We start from the raw sequence: 14,894 nt of genomic DNA on the forward strand, positions 1-14,894 counted from the left end.
CACTGGTCGTTGAAAAATAGCCAAGTTTCAAAAGTCATCGAAATTTAGCCACTTTAAATCTGAGCGAAAACACTGTTCAAAATCCAGAAAAATACGCCCTTAAATTTTATGGGAGTTCCAGCATAACTATGCTGGAACTCCCGCAAATTTTACGGGAGTTCAAGCATAAATATGCTGGAACTCCCGCAAATTTTACGGGAGTTCAAGCATAAATATGCTGGAACTCCCGCAAATTTTACGGGAGTTCCAGCAAGTATAATTGTCCAGTATAATATACTGGAGTTTGGAGCACTGGTGCTCCAGTCTCCCGCAAATTTTACAGGAGTTAGCAAAGTATACCGGTCCAGCATAATATGCTGGAGTTCGTACACAAATGCACCAGAACTCCCGTATATTATACTGGACCGGTCCCTGTTGCAGCAAAATAGTGGCTATTTTTCATTGACTTGATAAACGCTGGCTATTTTTCATTGACCAGTGTGAAAACTGGCTATACCATGATATTTTAACATAAAGTTCTATTAGACGAGCCTAGTACGCTGGGCGTTGGGTGTGTCCGGGGGGTAAGCCCCGAAGGCCGAGGCGTAAGTCTCACGGAACTAAGCCCCACACATAAGCCCAGGGGCGTTTTATGAGTGCTCCGCCCAGGGCGAGCCCCGGACGAGTCCCAATTCTGCCTTTTAAAACAAAGGTTATAGCTATGAGTTATTAATATAGATTCATCTTTGATTAAATATTGTGTTATCTAATTGCTCCATGTTTACTTGTATGATTTGGTGGTTGCAAACACTGATTAACGCCTATCACACTTAGTTCTAACTTGGAAAAGTGAAACCGAGTTTAGGTTTAAAGCAATTATCAAGGAATTGGATAGATTAAGGAATTAATCTCTTCTCAATTAATAGAATCAAACTTCTCTTTAGGGAGATTCTTACTTGGTCATGAACAATTGTATTGCATAGAGCGCTAAATAGCTTGGAAAGGCATTTGTGAGTAAAAACCTCTTAGTGTTGGAAAATACTAAGTTGATATTATTGATATTATTTTCATAACACATGTTTTATTGATTTGAATCGAATACATCTATAACCATAGCATAGCATACACGAAGGATGAGTAACCTAGTGCTTTGTCATGACCCGGATTTTCCACCCTCCGGAGTCGTGATGGTGCCTACTAGTGAAAGCTAGGCAAGCCAACCAATTGAATTTTTCACATGGTTTCCATTTTTAATTCAGTAACAACTTAGAACCAACAATTAATAAACAACATAATTTAATAGGCGAAAGACTAAATTGCAAGTTTTAATAGTGCTACCAATATCAGTCCATAACAATCTATCCAAGACTGGTGTCACAACTTCACAGACTGTCTAAGAGTACTACAAATAAAGGTTTGAAAGAAATAATACAACACTGTCTCTGGAAATACAAGAAAGAAACATGAATACTAGATGGAAGGAGACGCCAAGGCCTGCGGACGCCTGCAGGACTACCTCGGGTCGCCTGATGATCAAGAAGCAGCACTCTCACTACGGTCCGTAAGCTAAAGCACTAGGATCTGCACAAAAGAGTGCAGAGTGTAATATCAGCACAACCGACCCTATGTGCTGGTAAGTGCCTAGCCTAACCTCGGCGAAGTAGTGACGCGGCTAGGACCACACTACCAAATAAACCCGTGCAGTTAAATCATATATATATATATATATATATATATATATATATATATATATATATATATATATATATTATATAGCAAGTAGCAATAAAGGAAAATAGCAGTTTAAGATGGGAAGGGGACATGCTGTGGGGGTATCATTTACCAACAGTAACTCAGGAGAAAAGCATAAAGAACAATTTGAAATTCGCAGCAGAAGGAATAAGGAAACAGTAACAATTCAATATCCACTTTTATCCTTTATTGTTGCAGCGCGCAACCCGATCCACATCACATTTCAATGTTGCGGCGTGCAACCCGATCCATATAATATTGTTGCGGCGTGCAACCCGATCCCAATATACAATTCAACACCAATCACAAGGAATCCCGACAAGGGAGCAATAAGGAAACAACAATATTCCGGCAAGGGAATCGACAGTTAAAAGTAAATACGTCCCGACAAGGGAATCAGCTATAACCAAACTTGTCTCAACATTTATCTTCACAAAAGAGACCTCAACTAGGACCAAAACTCAACCATAGGAAATTTCCACGAGCATAATCAAAATTCTTGCCCAACACAGAGAATCAACAATTTAGGCATTTGTAGAACTTATTAAGAACACAACGAGTTCAATTTAAGACTCACGGGCATGCTTGACACCAACGTATAGATACTCGTCACCATGCCTATACATTGTACTCATCAAATAGCACATAGCAAATAGGACTCGACTCCTCATCCCTCAAGCTAAGGTTAGACCAAACACTTACCTCGATGCCACGAACACAATTCAAGCCTCAACTATCGCTTTACCTCTTGATTCCACCACCAACTCGCTCGTATCTTGCCACAAGTTACTTAATTACATCAATGAATGCTAAATGAATCAATTCTAATGCATAGAAATAAGTTTTTCTCCAAAAAGTCAAAAATCGACCCCGGACCCGCTCGGTCCAAACCCGAAATTCGGATCAAAACCCGATTACCCATTCACCCCCGAGCCTGGATATATAATTGATTTTGGAATCCGACCTCAATTTGAGGTCTAAATCCCCAAATTTCAATATTCTTAGATTTTACCCAAAATTCCTAATTCCACCATGAAAACTCTAGATTCTAGGATGAAATCTTGTAAAAAGAAGTTAAGGAGTAAAGAAAATGAATTAGAAATCACTTACTAATATTTTGGAGAAGAAAGGTTGTTTGAAAAATCGCCTCTTATGTTTTTAGGGTTTTGAAAAGTGAAAAATAACTGAAATTCCCGTTTAAATATATCCATCTCAGACCGGACCGCACAAAATCGAGTGCGGCCGCGGAGCTCACAATGTTGACTGCAGTGACATGCTTTAGTATTTTGGCCATAACTTTTTCTACAGATGTCCAAAATGTAATTTCTTTATCTTTCTGGAAACTAGACACGAAGGGCTACAAATTTCGTTTTTCAATCAGCTCAAAATTCCTTGTGGAGCAAAAGATATATGCTTCCGAAATCAGACCAGTGAACCTGCGGATTCTTCCTCACCGCGGACCGCACAAAATCGAGTGCGGCCGCAAAGCCCCCACCGCGGACCGCACAAAATCCTCTGCGGCCGCAAAGGCCCCTCCGCGGCAGCACAAAATTATTGCGGACCGCACTGGCGGGTTCAGAGATCTGCAGCTTCTCTGAACCTGCAACAACTATGTTTTAAGCCTAAAACATCCCGGAACCTACCCGAAACTCACCCGAGCCCTCAGGACTCCAAACCAAATGTGCATACTAACTCTAAAACATCATATGGACCTACTCGTGCGATCACATCATCAAATTAACATATAAAATCATGAATTAAACCTCAAAACTCAACATTTTTATCAAGAACACTTAAAATTCATGACTCTTCAACCGGAAGTCCAACTCACGTCAAATAAACTCCGTTTTTCACCAAATTTTACAGTTATCATTTAGATACTACAACAAGTTTGTACCGGGCTCCGGAATTAAAATACGGGCCCGATACCCATGGTTTCAAACATTAATTCTTTTCTTCATTTCTTAGATAATTCAGCAAAATGATTTCTTTCAAATATTGATTTCTAAGGCTTGGGACCTCGAAATTCATTTCCGGGCATACGCCCAAGTCCCATATTTTACTGCGGGCCTCCCGGGATCGTCGGAACACGGATCCGGGTCCGTTTGCTAAAAATGTTGACCAAAGTCAACCATAATCAAATTTTAACTCTAGAAATTTCTATTTCTCATATTTTCACATAGAAGGCTTTCCGGATATAGGCTCGGGCCACGCACGCAAGTCAAGGGGAGGTAAAGAGGAGGTTTTTAGGCATCGGAACACTGAATTTGTTTCTAAAATAAGTGATGACCTTTTGGGTCATCACATCCTCCACCACTAAAACAACCGTTCTTCCTCGAACGGACATAAGAAAGAAGTACCTGAGTCGAGAAAAAGATGGGGATAACGGCTCCGCATATCGGACTCGGACTCCAGGTCGATGCTTTAGCAGGCTGACCTCTCCACTGAACACGAACAGAAGGGAAACTCTTCGATCTCAACTGACGAACCTGCCGATCTAGAATAGCTACCGACTCCTCCTCATATGACAAGTCCTTGTCCAACTGGACAGTGCTGAAGTCTAACACGTGGGATGGATCACCGTGATACTTCCGAAGCATGGACACATGAAACACTGGATGCATGGCTAATAAACTCGGCGGCAACGCAAGTCTGTAAGCCACCTCCCCCACTCGATCAAGAATCTCAAACGGGCCAATGAACCTAGGGCTAAGCTTACCCCTCTTCCCAAATCTCATCACACCCTTCATAGGCGACACCCAAAGCAATACCCGCCCACCGACCATGAATGCCAAATCACGAACTTACGGTCGGCATAACTCTTTTGCCTGGACTGAGCTGTATGAAGCCTATCCTGAATGATCCTGACCTTGTCCAAGGCATCCTGCACCAGATCCGTACCCAACAACTGAGCCTCTCTCGGCTCAAACCATCCAACCGGCGACCGACACCGCCTACCATACAACGCCTCATAAGGAGCTATCTAGATACTCGACTGGTAGCTGTTGTTGTAGGCAAACTCTGCTAAAGGCAAGAACTGATCCCACGAGCCTCCAAAGTCAATAACACAAGCTCGGAGCATATCCTCCAAAATCTGAATAGTCCGCTCGGACTGCTCGTCCGTCTGAGGATGAAACGCGCACAACTCAACCCGTGTGCCCAACTCCCGCTGAAATGCTCTCCAGAAATATGAGGTAAACTGCGTACCTTGGTCCGAAATGATAGACACGGGCATACAATGAAGACAAACAATCTCCCGAATATAGATCTCAGCCAACCTCTCAGAAGAATAGGAGGCTGCCACAGGGTGAAATGCACTGACATGGTCATCCTATCAACAATAACCCATACTGCGTCGAACTTCTTCTAAGTCCGTGGGAGTCCAACAACAAAGTCAGTAGTGATACGCTCCCACTTCCACTCAGGAATCTCAATCTTCTGGAACAAACCACCAGGTCTCTGATACTCGTACTTTACCTGCTGACAATTCAAACACCAAGCTACATAGGCAACCATGTCCTTCTTCATCCTCCTCCACCAATAATGCTGCCGCAGATCCTGATACATCTTAGCGGCGCCCGGATGAAGAGAGTACCGGGAACTATGGACCTCCTCTAGAATCAACTCTCGAAGTACATCCGCATTAGGCACACAAACTCGACCCTGCAGCCTCAAAACCCCATCATCTCCTAATGTAACATGCTTGGCACCTCCGTGCTGCACCGTGTCTCTAAGGACACACAAATGAGGATCATCATACTGCCGATCTCGGGTACGCTCCAATAGAGAAGAATGACCAACTGTGCAAGCTAATACACGGCTGGGCTCAGAAATATCCAACCTCACGAACTGATTGGCCAAAGCCTGAACATCCAAGGCAAGCGGTCTCTCACCGACCGGAATATACGCAAGACTGCCCATACTGGCTGACTTCCTACTCAAAGCATTGGCCACCGCATTGGCCTTCCCGGATGACATAAGATGGTGATATCATAGTCTTTTAACAGCTCCAACCACCTTCTCTGCCTCAAATTTAGCTCCTTCTGCTTGAATAAGTATTGCAAAATATTGTGATCCGTGAACACCTCACATGCCACGCCATACAGATAATGCCTCCAAATATTCAACACGTGAACAATGGCTGCTAACTCCAAATCATAGACTGGATAGTTCTTCTCATGAATCTTCAACTGACGCGAAGCATAAGCAATGACCTTGCTATCCTGCATCAACACCATACCAAGTCCAATATGAGATGCATTACAATAAACTATATATGGCCCTGAACCTGTGGGCAAAACCAACACTGGCGCCGTAGTCAAGGCTGTCTTGAGCTTCTAGAAGCTCGCCTCACACTCGTCCGACCACCTTAATTGAGCACCCTTCTGGGTTAACCCGGTTATCGGGGCTGCAATAGATGAAAACTCCTCCACAAACCGACGATAATAGCTTGCCAAACCCAAGAAACTCTGGATCTCTGTAGCTGATGTGGGTCGAGGCCAGTACTTGACTGCCTCTATCTTCTTTAGATCCACCTGAATACTGTCTGCTGAAACCACATGACCCAAGAAAGCAACTAAACTCAACCAGAATTCACACTTCGAAAACTTAGCATACAACTGACTATTTCTCAGAGTCTGAAGAAACATTCTCAGATGCTGCTCAAATAACATCTTGGATGCCGGCAATATACTTCACATTGAATACAACCTTGTTCCGGACTTCCACAACACTACCCGTGATAAAGAGACATGCGGAAACTCATAGCCGCTCATGAAGTCAACAAGTCACGAAGCTCTCCCGCCCGCCAAGGGCCATTACCCAAATCTTAGCAGAAATACCCTCTCACTACCAAACACTCCCCACCCCCAATACCATAGCACTAAACTCAAGTCTAAGAACCTCATCTCGTCCAATACAAGCAATCCATCTAACAACTCATCACGAAACCACACAGATTCTTACACTACACAATTCGTACACCAAATCAGCATAACTCAATTATGTGGCACAAATAAAGGAAAACAAAGTAGAAGAATTATCTAACAAGTACAACATGTGTGACAACAAAAGTATAGGTTTTTCATCAAATCGTCCCACAGAGGGAAGACATAACACCAAATAAACACAAGGAAAGGGTATCCCACATTGCATCCGCTGCGGCATGCAGCCCGCTCCCAAATACTCATCAAGCCAAAATGCTCGGGCTCACTGAACATGTGAATACTGATATCAAGTACAACAGAGTGCACAAATAAAACTGTGGGAAAAATAATTGGAAGTGCTAGAACATGAAAGAAACAAGCACAACTAAGGTGCAATGAACAAATCAACATCACGGGGGCTATCTTGCCCGCATCGCCATAAGGCCTAAGCAGAATTACAACATGCGTGGGGAATAATCATACAACTTCACCGCCTAACACAACATAAAAGACTAGCACATAACATAGGCTAGGGGCACAAATAATATCCATTCTGCCCGGTAACATAACCATAATGACAATCTCACAGGAGCGCTCAAACTTGATCTGATACAAGATACATATTCTCATTGAGCTTTCAATTAGCCCCCAATCCAAATCCTGATTATTTCCAAATAGGTAAATATCCTTTCCAAAAATCCACAGCGACCTATCAATCATGCATGCTATTAGTTAGCTCATCCTCAACGTTTCTTCACAATTCGCCAGTAGGAAATGGTCCACACATGAGGGCATCTAGCCCCAAACCTCAGGAATACCAATACTTCCATACTCAAACTCCACTATGCAAATCAAATGGCTGATATAACACTTACACCCTATCATTCTACTGAAGCACCTCATATAGAGTTTCTGACCGTGTAACAAAACATGAACCTCGAAGGCCTCAAACCTAGTAATCACTATGTTACCAGCCACGCACCCGCAAACCAAACCTCAAGGTCCTCTCCAAAATGCACACTCTTCACATATGATAGCCAACAATGTCAACACCCCATTAATTTCTGATGCCTATTCAGGAGAAAGCCACAATGTACCACATATTCCTTATGCCCATAGTAGACACCCAACTCAAGCCGTAGTCAAACCATCGAGAACCCTTCGATATCCGCCCGCACGCAAATAAGCCATCAGGACTGCACCTCCCCAACTCAACTGATTCACACAAACCGTCCCAATCTAAGAGTGCTCCCACAAATACCAGTAGAGAATTCCTATTCAAAGGATCAATCGCTACATCGCTATGCTGACCTAACACCACAGAGCTGACCCATTTCTTCGGATAGTCGATATGCAATAATTCCAATTAAAGTACCAAAATCATCCCATGCAAGATCTTAGACCTTAGTCGTATACAAATTTCCGGGAACCTACCAACACCACACATACATATGCCTCATGCCGAAACTGATGCAAGTCTGACTATGCAATCTGAATGCCGCCGATGGACTCCTCCACTTGGTGCGAAGACATAGAAAACAACGTCTGATGATCCGCAAAGCTAACCTTCACAACTCGTATGACACAAATTGCAAGGTACTCCAATACCGCCAACTATCCTCCATCAACACCCACCACGCTTCCACTGCGCCTCCATATAAACAACTGAATAGTCTCTCAATACCTCTGTATCTCCAGTATGGACAACACATTGAGAAAATGTCTGAGCATCCCTGACTCACACGTAGCCTATCTGCAGCATCACGAACCACTGGCGCATAGCGGACACCGAGAGCGTAATATTACACACGAGTGGATGTAAAGGAACATAAGTTATATGCTTCGGGCTGAATCAATATCGCACGATAAGGAATGAATAGATGTGAAGTTTTTTTCCTAACTCTGTAGCCTCTAGGGGATAAATACAGACGTCTCCGTACCGATCCCTCAGACTCTACTAAGCTTGTTTGTGAATTGTGAGACCTATAAAACCTAGAGCTCTGATACCAACATGTCACGACCCGGATTTCCCACCCTCGGAAGTCGTGATGGCGCCTACTAGTGAAAGATAGGCAAGCCAACCAATTGAATTGTTCACATGGTTTCCATTTTTTATTCATAACAATTTAGAACCAACAATTAATAAACAACATAATTTAATAGGCGAAAGACTAAATTTCAAGTTTTAATAGTGCTACCGATATCAGTCCATAACAATTTACCCGAGACTGGTGTCACAACTTCACAGACTGTCTAAGAGTACTACAAATAAAGGTTTAAAAGAAATAATACAATACTGTCTCTGGAAATACAAGAAAGAAACAAGAATACTAGATGGAAGGAGACGCCAAGGCCTGCGGACGCCAGCAGGACTACCTCGGGTCGCCTGATGATCAAGAAGCAGCAATCTCACTACGGTCCATAAGCTAAAGCACCGGGATTTGCACAAAAGAGCGCAGAGTGTAGTATCAGCACAACCGACCCTATGTGCTGGTAAGTGCCTAGCCTAACCTCGGCTAAGTAGTGACAAGGCTAGGACCAGACTACCAAATAAACCTGTGCAGTTAAATCATATATATATATATATATATATAGCAAGTAGTAATAAAGGAAAACTAGCAGTTTAATATGGGAAGGGGACATGCTGTGGGGGTGTCATTTACCAACAGTAACTTAGGAGAAAAGCATAAAGAACAATTTGAAATTCATAGCAGAAGGAATAAGGAAACAGTAACAATTCAATCCACTTTTATCCTTTATTGTTGCGGCGCGCAACCCGATCCAAATCATAAAACACTGTTCCGGCAAGAAACCCGATCCACATCACATTTCACTGTTGCGGCGTGTAATCCGATCCCAATATACAATTCAACACAAATCACAATGAATCCCGACAAGGGAGCAATAAGGAAACAACAATATTCCGTCAAGGGAATCGACAGTTAAAAGTAAATATGTCCCGGCAAGGGAATCACCTATAACCAAACTTTCCTCAACATTTATCTTCACAAAAGAGACCTCAACTAGGACCAAAACTCAACCATAAGCAATTTCCATGAGCATAATCAAAATTCTTGCCCATCACAGAGAATCAACAACTTAGGCATTTGTAGAACTTATTAAGAACACAACGAGTTCAATTTAAGACTCACGGGCATGCTTGACACCAATGTATAGATACTCGTCACCATACCTATACGTTGTACTCATCAAATAGCACATAGCAAACTCGACTCCTAATCCCTCAAGCTAAGGTTAGACCAAACACTTACCTCGATGCCACAAACACAATTCAAGCCTCAACTATCACTTTACCTCTTGATTCCACCACCAACTCGCTCGTATCTAGCCACAAGTTACTTAATTACATCAATGAATGCTAAATGAATCAATTCTAATGCATAGAAATAAGTTTTTCTAAATTCTTTCTCAAAAAGTCAAAAATCGACCCCGGGCCCGCTTGGTCCAAACCCAAAATTCGGGCCAAAACCCGATTACCCTTTCACCCCCGAGCCCGGATATATGATGGGTTTTGGAATCCGACCTCAGTTTGAGGTCTAAATCCCCAAATTTCAATATTCTTAGGTTTTACCCAAAATTCCCAATTCCACCATGAAAACCCTAGATTCTAGGATGAAATCTTGTAAAAAGAAGTTAAGGAGTAAAGAAAATGAATTAGAAATCACTTACTAATATTTTGGAGAAGAAAGGTTGTTTGAAAAATCGCCTCTTATGTTTTTAGGGTTTTGAAAAGTGAAAAATAACTGAAATTCCCGTTTAAATATATCCATCTCAGACCGGACCGCACAAAATCGAGTGCGGCCGCGGAGCTCACAATGTTGACTGCAGTGACATGCTTTAGTATTTTGGCCATAACTTTTTCTACAGATGTCCAAAATATAATTTCTTTATCTTTCTGGAAACTAGACACGAAGGGCTACAAATTTCGTTTCAATCAGCTCAAAATTCCTTGTGGAGCAAAAGATATATGCTTCCGAAATCAGACCAGTGAACCTGCGGATTCTTCCTCACCGCGGACCGCACAAAATCGAGTGCGGCCGCAAAGCCCCCACCGTGGACCGCACAAAATCCTTTGTGGCCGCAAAGGCTCCTCCGCGGCAGCACAAAATCATTGCGTACCGCACTGGCGGGTTCAGGGATCTGCAACTTCTCTGAACCTTACCTACCCGAAACTCACCCGAGCCCTCGGGACTCCAAACCAAATGTGCATACTAACTCAAAAACATCATATGGATCTACTCGTGCGATCACATCATCAAATTAACATATAAAACCATGAATTAAACCTCAAAACTCAACATTTTTATCAAGAACACATAAAATTCATGACTCTTCAACCGGAAGTCTAACTCACGTCAAATAAACTCCGTTTTTCACCAAATTTCACAGTTATCATTTAAATACTACAACAAGTTTGTACCGGGCTTCGGAACCAAAATACGGGCCCGATACCCATGGTTTCAGACATTAATTCTTTCTTTATTTCTTAGATAATTCAGCAAAACGATTTCTTTCAAAAATTGATTTCTAAGGCTTGGGACCTCGGAATTCATTTCCGGGCATACGTCCAAGTCCCATATTTTACTGCGGACCTCCCGGGATTGTCGGAACACGAATCCGGGTCCGTTTGCTAAAAATGTTGACCAAAGTCAACCATAGTCAACCATAGTCAAATTTTAACTCTAGAAATTTCTATTTCTCATATTTTTACATAGAAGGCTTTCCGGATATAGGTCCGGGCCATGAACGCAAGTCGAGGGGAGGTAAAGAGGAGGTTTTTAGGCGTCGGAACACTGAATTTGTTTCTAAAACAAGTGATGACCTTTTGGGTCATCACATGCTTTCTCTCATTAATTACTACTCTTTAAGTTCATTGAATTCACACACTCTTTGACATTATAGCACACACACTATACTCCTCGTGGGATCGATCACAACCTCGTTGGGTTTATTATAGCAATCAACCGTACTACTTTCAATTTGAGAGTAGGATTGGACGTGACCATTTTTTGGCGCCGTTGTCGGGGAGTACGGTGTTCTTATTTTACCCTTTTATTGTGTGTTTATTTGAGTTCTTATCTTTTCTTCGTTGTTACTTTGATTGCTTTTGGTGTAGACTGTGATAATGGAAGATCTTGGTGCTCTACCTTTAGGTCCTATTGATGAAGCACCCCGTGCACGCCGAGCAACAAATCGAAACCAAAGGAACGAACAAGTTCCACCGCTTCAACAACAAGTTCCACATGCACCTAGAGCACAACAAGTGTAACGACCCGATCGGTCATTTTATTGTCTAGATCTCCGTTCCCTTAAATAAGACTCCACGTATGTGCTTTTACTATTTTATGACTTGTGGGGTTGGTTAGTTTGGGATTTGGAAAGGTTCGGATTGAAATCGGAACACTTGGTTCCTTAAGGTTGGTAAAAAGGGCTAAGTTTGACTTGAGTCAACGTTTCGAGTAAACGACCTCGCAACCAGGATTTGAAGGTCCCAATAGGTTTGTATGATAATTTTGGACCTGGGCGTATGTTCAGATCGAGTTTTGGATGAACTGGGAGCATTTCGACGCTTAATATTGATAGTTGGCACCTTGAAGGTTTTAAAGTTCTTTAAATTTGGTTTGCAGTAGGTTTTGGTGTTATCGAGGTCCATTTGGGATTCCGAGCCTGGGAATAGTTTTGTATGGTGATTTAAGACTTGCACACAAAATTTGGTGTCATTCCGAGTAGTTTAAGTACGAATCGGTGCATTCGGAGTAAGTTGGAAGAATTGGAAGTTCATATGTCGATCCTATTGGTTTTGGGTTGCAATTCTTAGTTTTAATGTTGTTTTCCGCGTTCCGAGGGTGCGAGCGAGTCCGTTTTATGATTTCAAACTTGTTGGTATATTTGGACGGAGCCTCGGGGGCCCTGAATACCGTTAGGACGATGCGCGGAGGTCGTTTAGCCTTGGGTGAATGGCTGAAGCACCCAACTTCTGGTGCAATCACACCTGCGGAGGGCCAGCCGCAGGTGCGAGCTCTCAGAAGCGAGCCAGAAGCCGCAGAAGCGGCCCAGCAGGAGAAGCCCAGGAACCGCAGATACGGGTGAGTGTGCGCACATGCGAATGCGCAAGTGCGATGGAGGAAACCGCAGAAGTGGCCAAAGCTGCGTGTGCGGCCAAAGCCGCGGGTGCGGCATGAGCGTCGCAGCAACGGACCCGCAGAAGCAGGCCAGTGGTCCGCAAATGCGGAAGTAGGCCAACTGGGCAAGGGCCACATCTGTGATGATTTTTCTGCAGATGCGGAGCCGCAAAAGCGGCCGCCCTTCCGCAGAAGCGAAAATCGCCGAAGGCAGAATGGTCTATTTAATGCGGGACTTAGGCTATTTTGGCTCATTTTCATTCATCTCTTGGCGATTTTGGAGCTATTGGAAGGGGGTTTTCACCTAGCACCTTGAGGTAAGTAATTTCTATACAATATGAGTTTAAAACATAGATTATGGGTAGATTTTAACATGTAAAATTGTGAAAATCATGGGTTTAGATGAAAGACCCAAGTTTCGATAAAAATGGGATTTAACCACGAAAATGGTTATGGAATTGAGTGAGAGTTGTATATTTGAGTTCGTGAGGATATGGGTAACGACTTTCTTCAAAAATATCCAGAATCCGGGCACGTGGGCCTGGGGATAAATTTTAGGAACCTTCCAATTGGAGTTGAATAATCACTCTAATAGTTAGAATATGAACTTTTTAATATGTATTGATTAATTTATACAACATTTGACTAGTTTCGGATTGTTCGACACTGAGTTGAGGCTTTAGAGTGAATTTGAGGCCGGAAAGTGAGCTTTGAGACGAGGTAAGTTTCATGTCTAACCTTGTAAGAGGGAATTACCCATAGGTGATTCAAATTAATATTTGCTTCTAATTGTGGGGGCTACGTACGCACGAGGTGACGAGAGTCCGTGCATAGCTACTATTTATGCTTATGTCCGGGTAATTTAGGGCACAAATCATGAATTACTTGTAATGTTTGCACCCTACTTGTTAACTTAAGTGCCTAAATTATATTAGAACTTGTCAGAGGAATTGTAAAATACCGAAATTCACTTGCTTGAATTTAGAGCGGATTACTTGACCGTTAATGGAAATTGTATTAAATTGTGTATTAGCCTTGTAATAACGTTTAAGTCAAATTCTTATAAAGTATCTTCATTTCTTGTGGATCGGGCCGAACGCCTCGGCAGTAGAATAGATGCATCTATCGTATCGCACATTCCTCGGTAGTGTACACGTTATCATGGATCGGGTCGTACGACCTCAGCATAAATCGTGCTTAATAATACTCAGAGCCTAATCATACTTGACATTATTTTGTGGCTTGTGAGGTTATAATTAGTAATGAAAGGAAATTTCTTAGAATTTTATTAATTTTTGAAAGAATTATTTGTTCCTGCTTGTTAATGAGTTATTATTATTATTATTATTATTATTATTATTATTATTATTATTATTATTATTATTATTATAATTATTATTTACATAAACCCATGTTTATCTAGAACTTCTATATTCATATTGTTAGCTCATAGTAAGTGTCGAAGTCGACCCCTCGTCACTACTTCTTCGAGTTTAGACTAGATACTTACTAGGTCCATGTTATTTATGTACTCACACTACACTTCTGCACTGACCGTGCAAGATCTGAGGCAGGTGCATCTGGCGATCACACCTGCGCGCAGTCCCGTTATCCGGAGGCCTAGTGGTGAGCTGCTTCCTGAGTTGTTCCACAACACCTAGAGTCTCTCCTTTGCATTTATTTCTGTCTATTTTTATCTCAGATGGTAGTTAGAGTTTTGTATAATCTATTAGTGCTCATACACTTGTGACACCAGGTCTTGGCACACATTAGCAGACTTGTGCATTTGGATTATTACTATGGTTATGATTGCACCCAGCTGCTTGGGTTTTATTTATATAATGAAGTATTTAATTACTTGGAAATTTATTAAAAAGAGAAATCACATGGTTAGTTCACTGTTGGCTTGCCTAGCGGCGGCGCTGGGCGCCATCACGATCTATAAGAGAATTGAGTCGTGACAACATGCTACCAGAGAGCTAGATTCATGTAGACCTCACAAGTTATTAGCAGACCTAATAGAGTCTTGCGGATCAGTGCGGAGATGTCCGTACTTATCTTCGAGAGTCTATAGGGTGTTAGGAAACTACTCTTC

Source organism: Nicotiana attenuata, chromosome 2 (genome assembly GCF_001879085.1).
Source record: "Nicotiana attenuata strain UT chromosome 2, NIATTr2, whole genome shotgun sequence".
NCBI lineage: Eukaryota > Viridiplantae > Streptophyta > Magnoliopsida > Solanales > Solanaceae > Nicotiana > Nicotiana attenuata.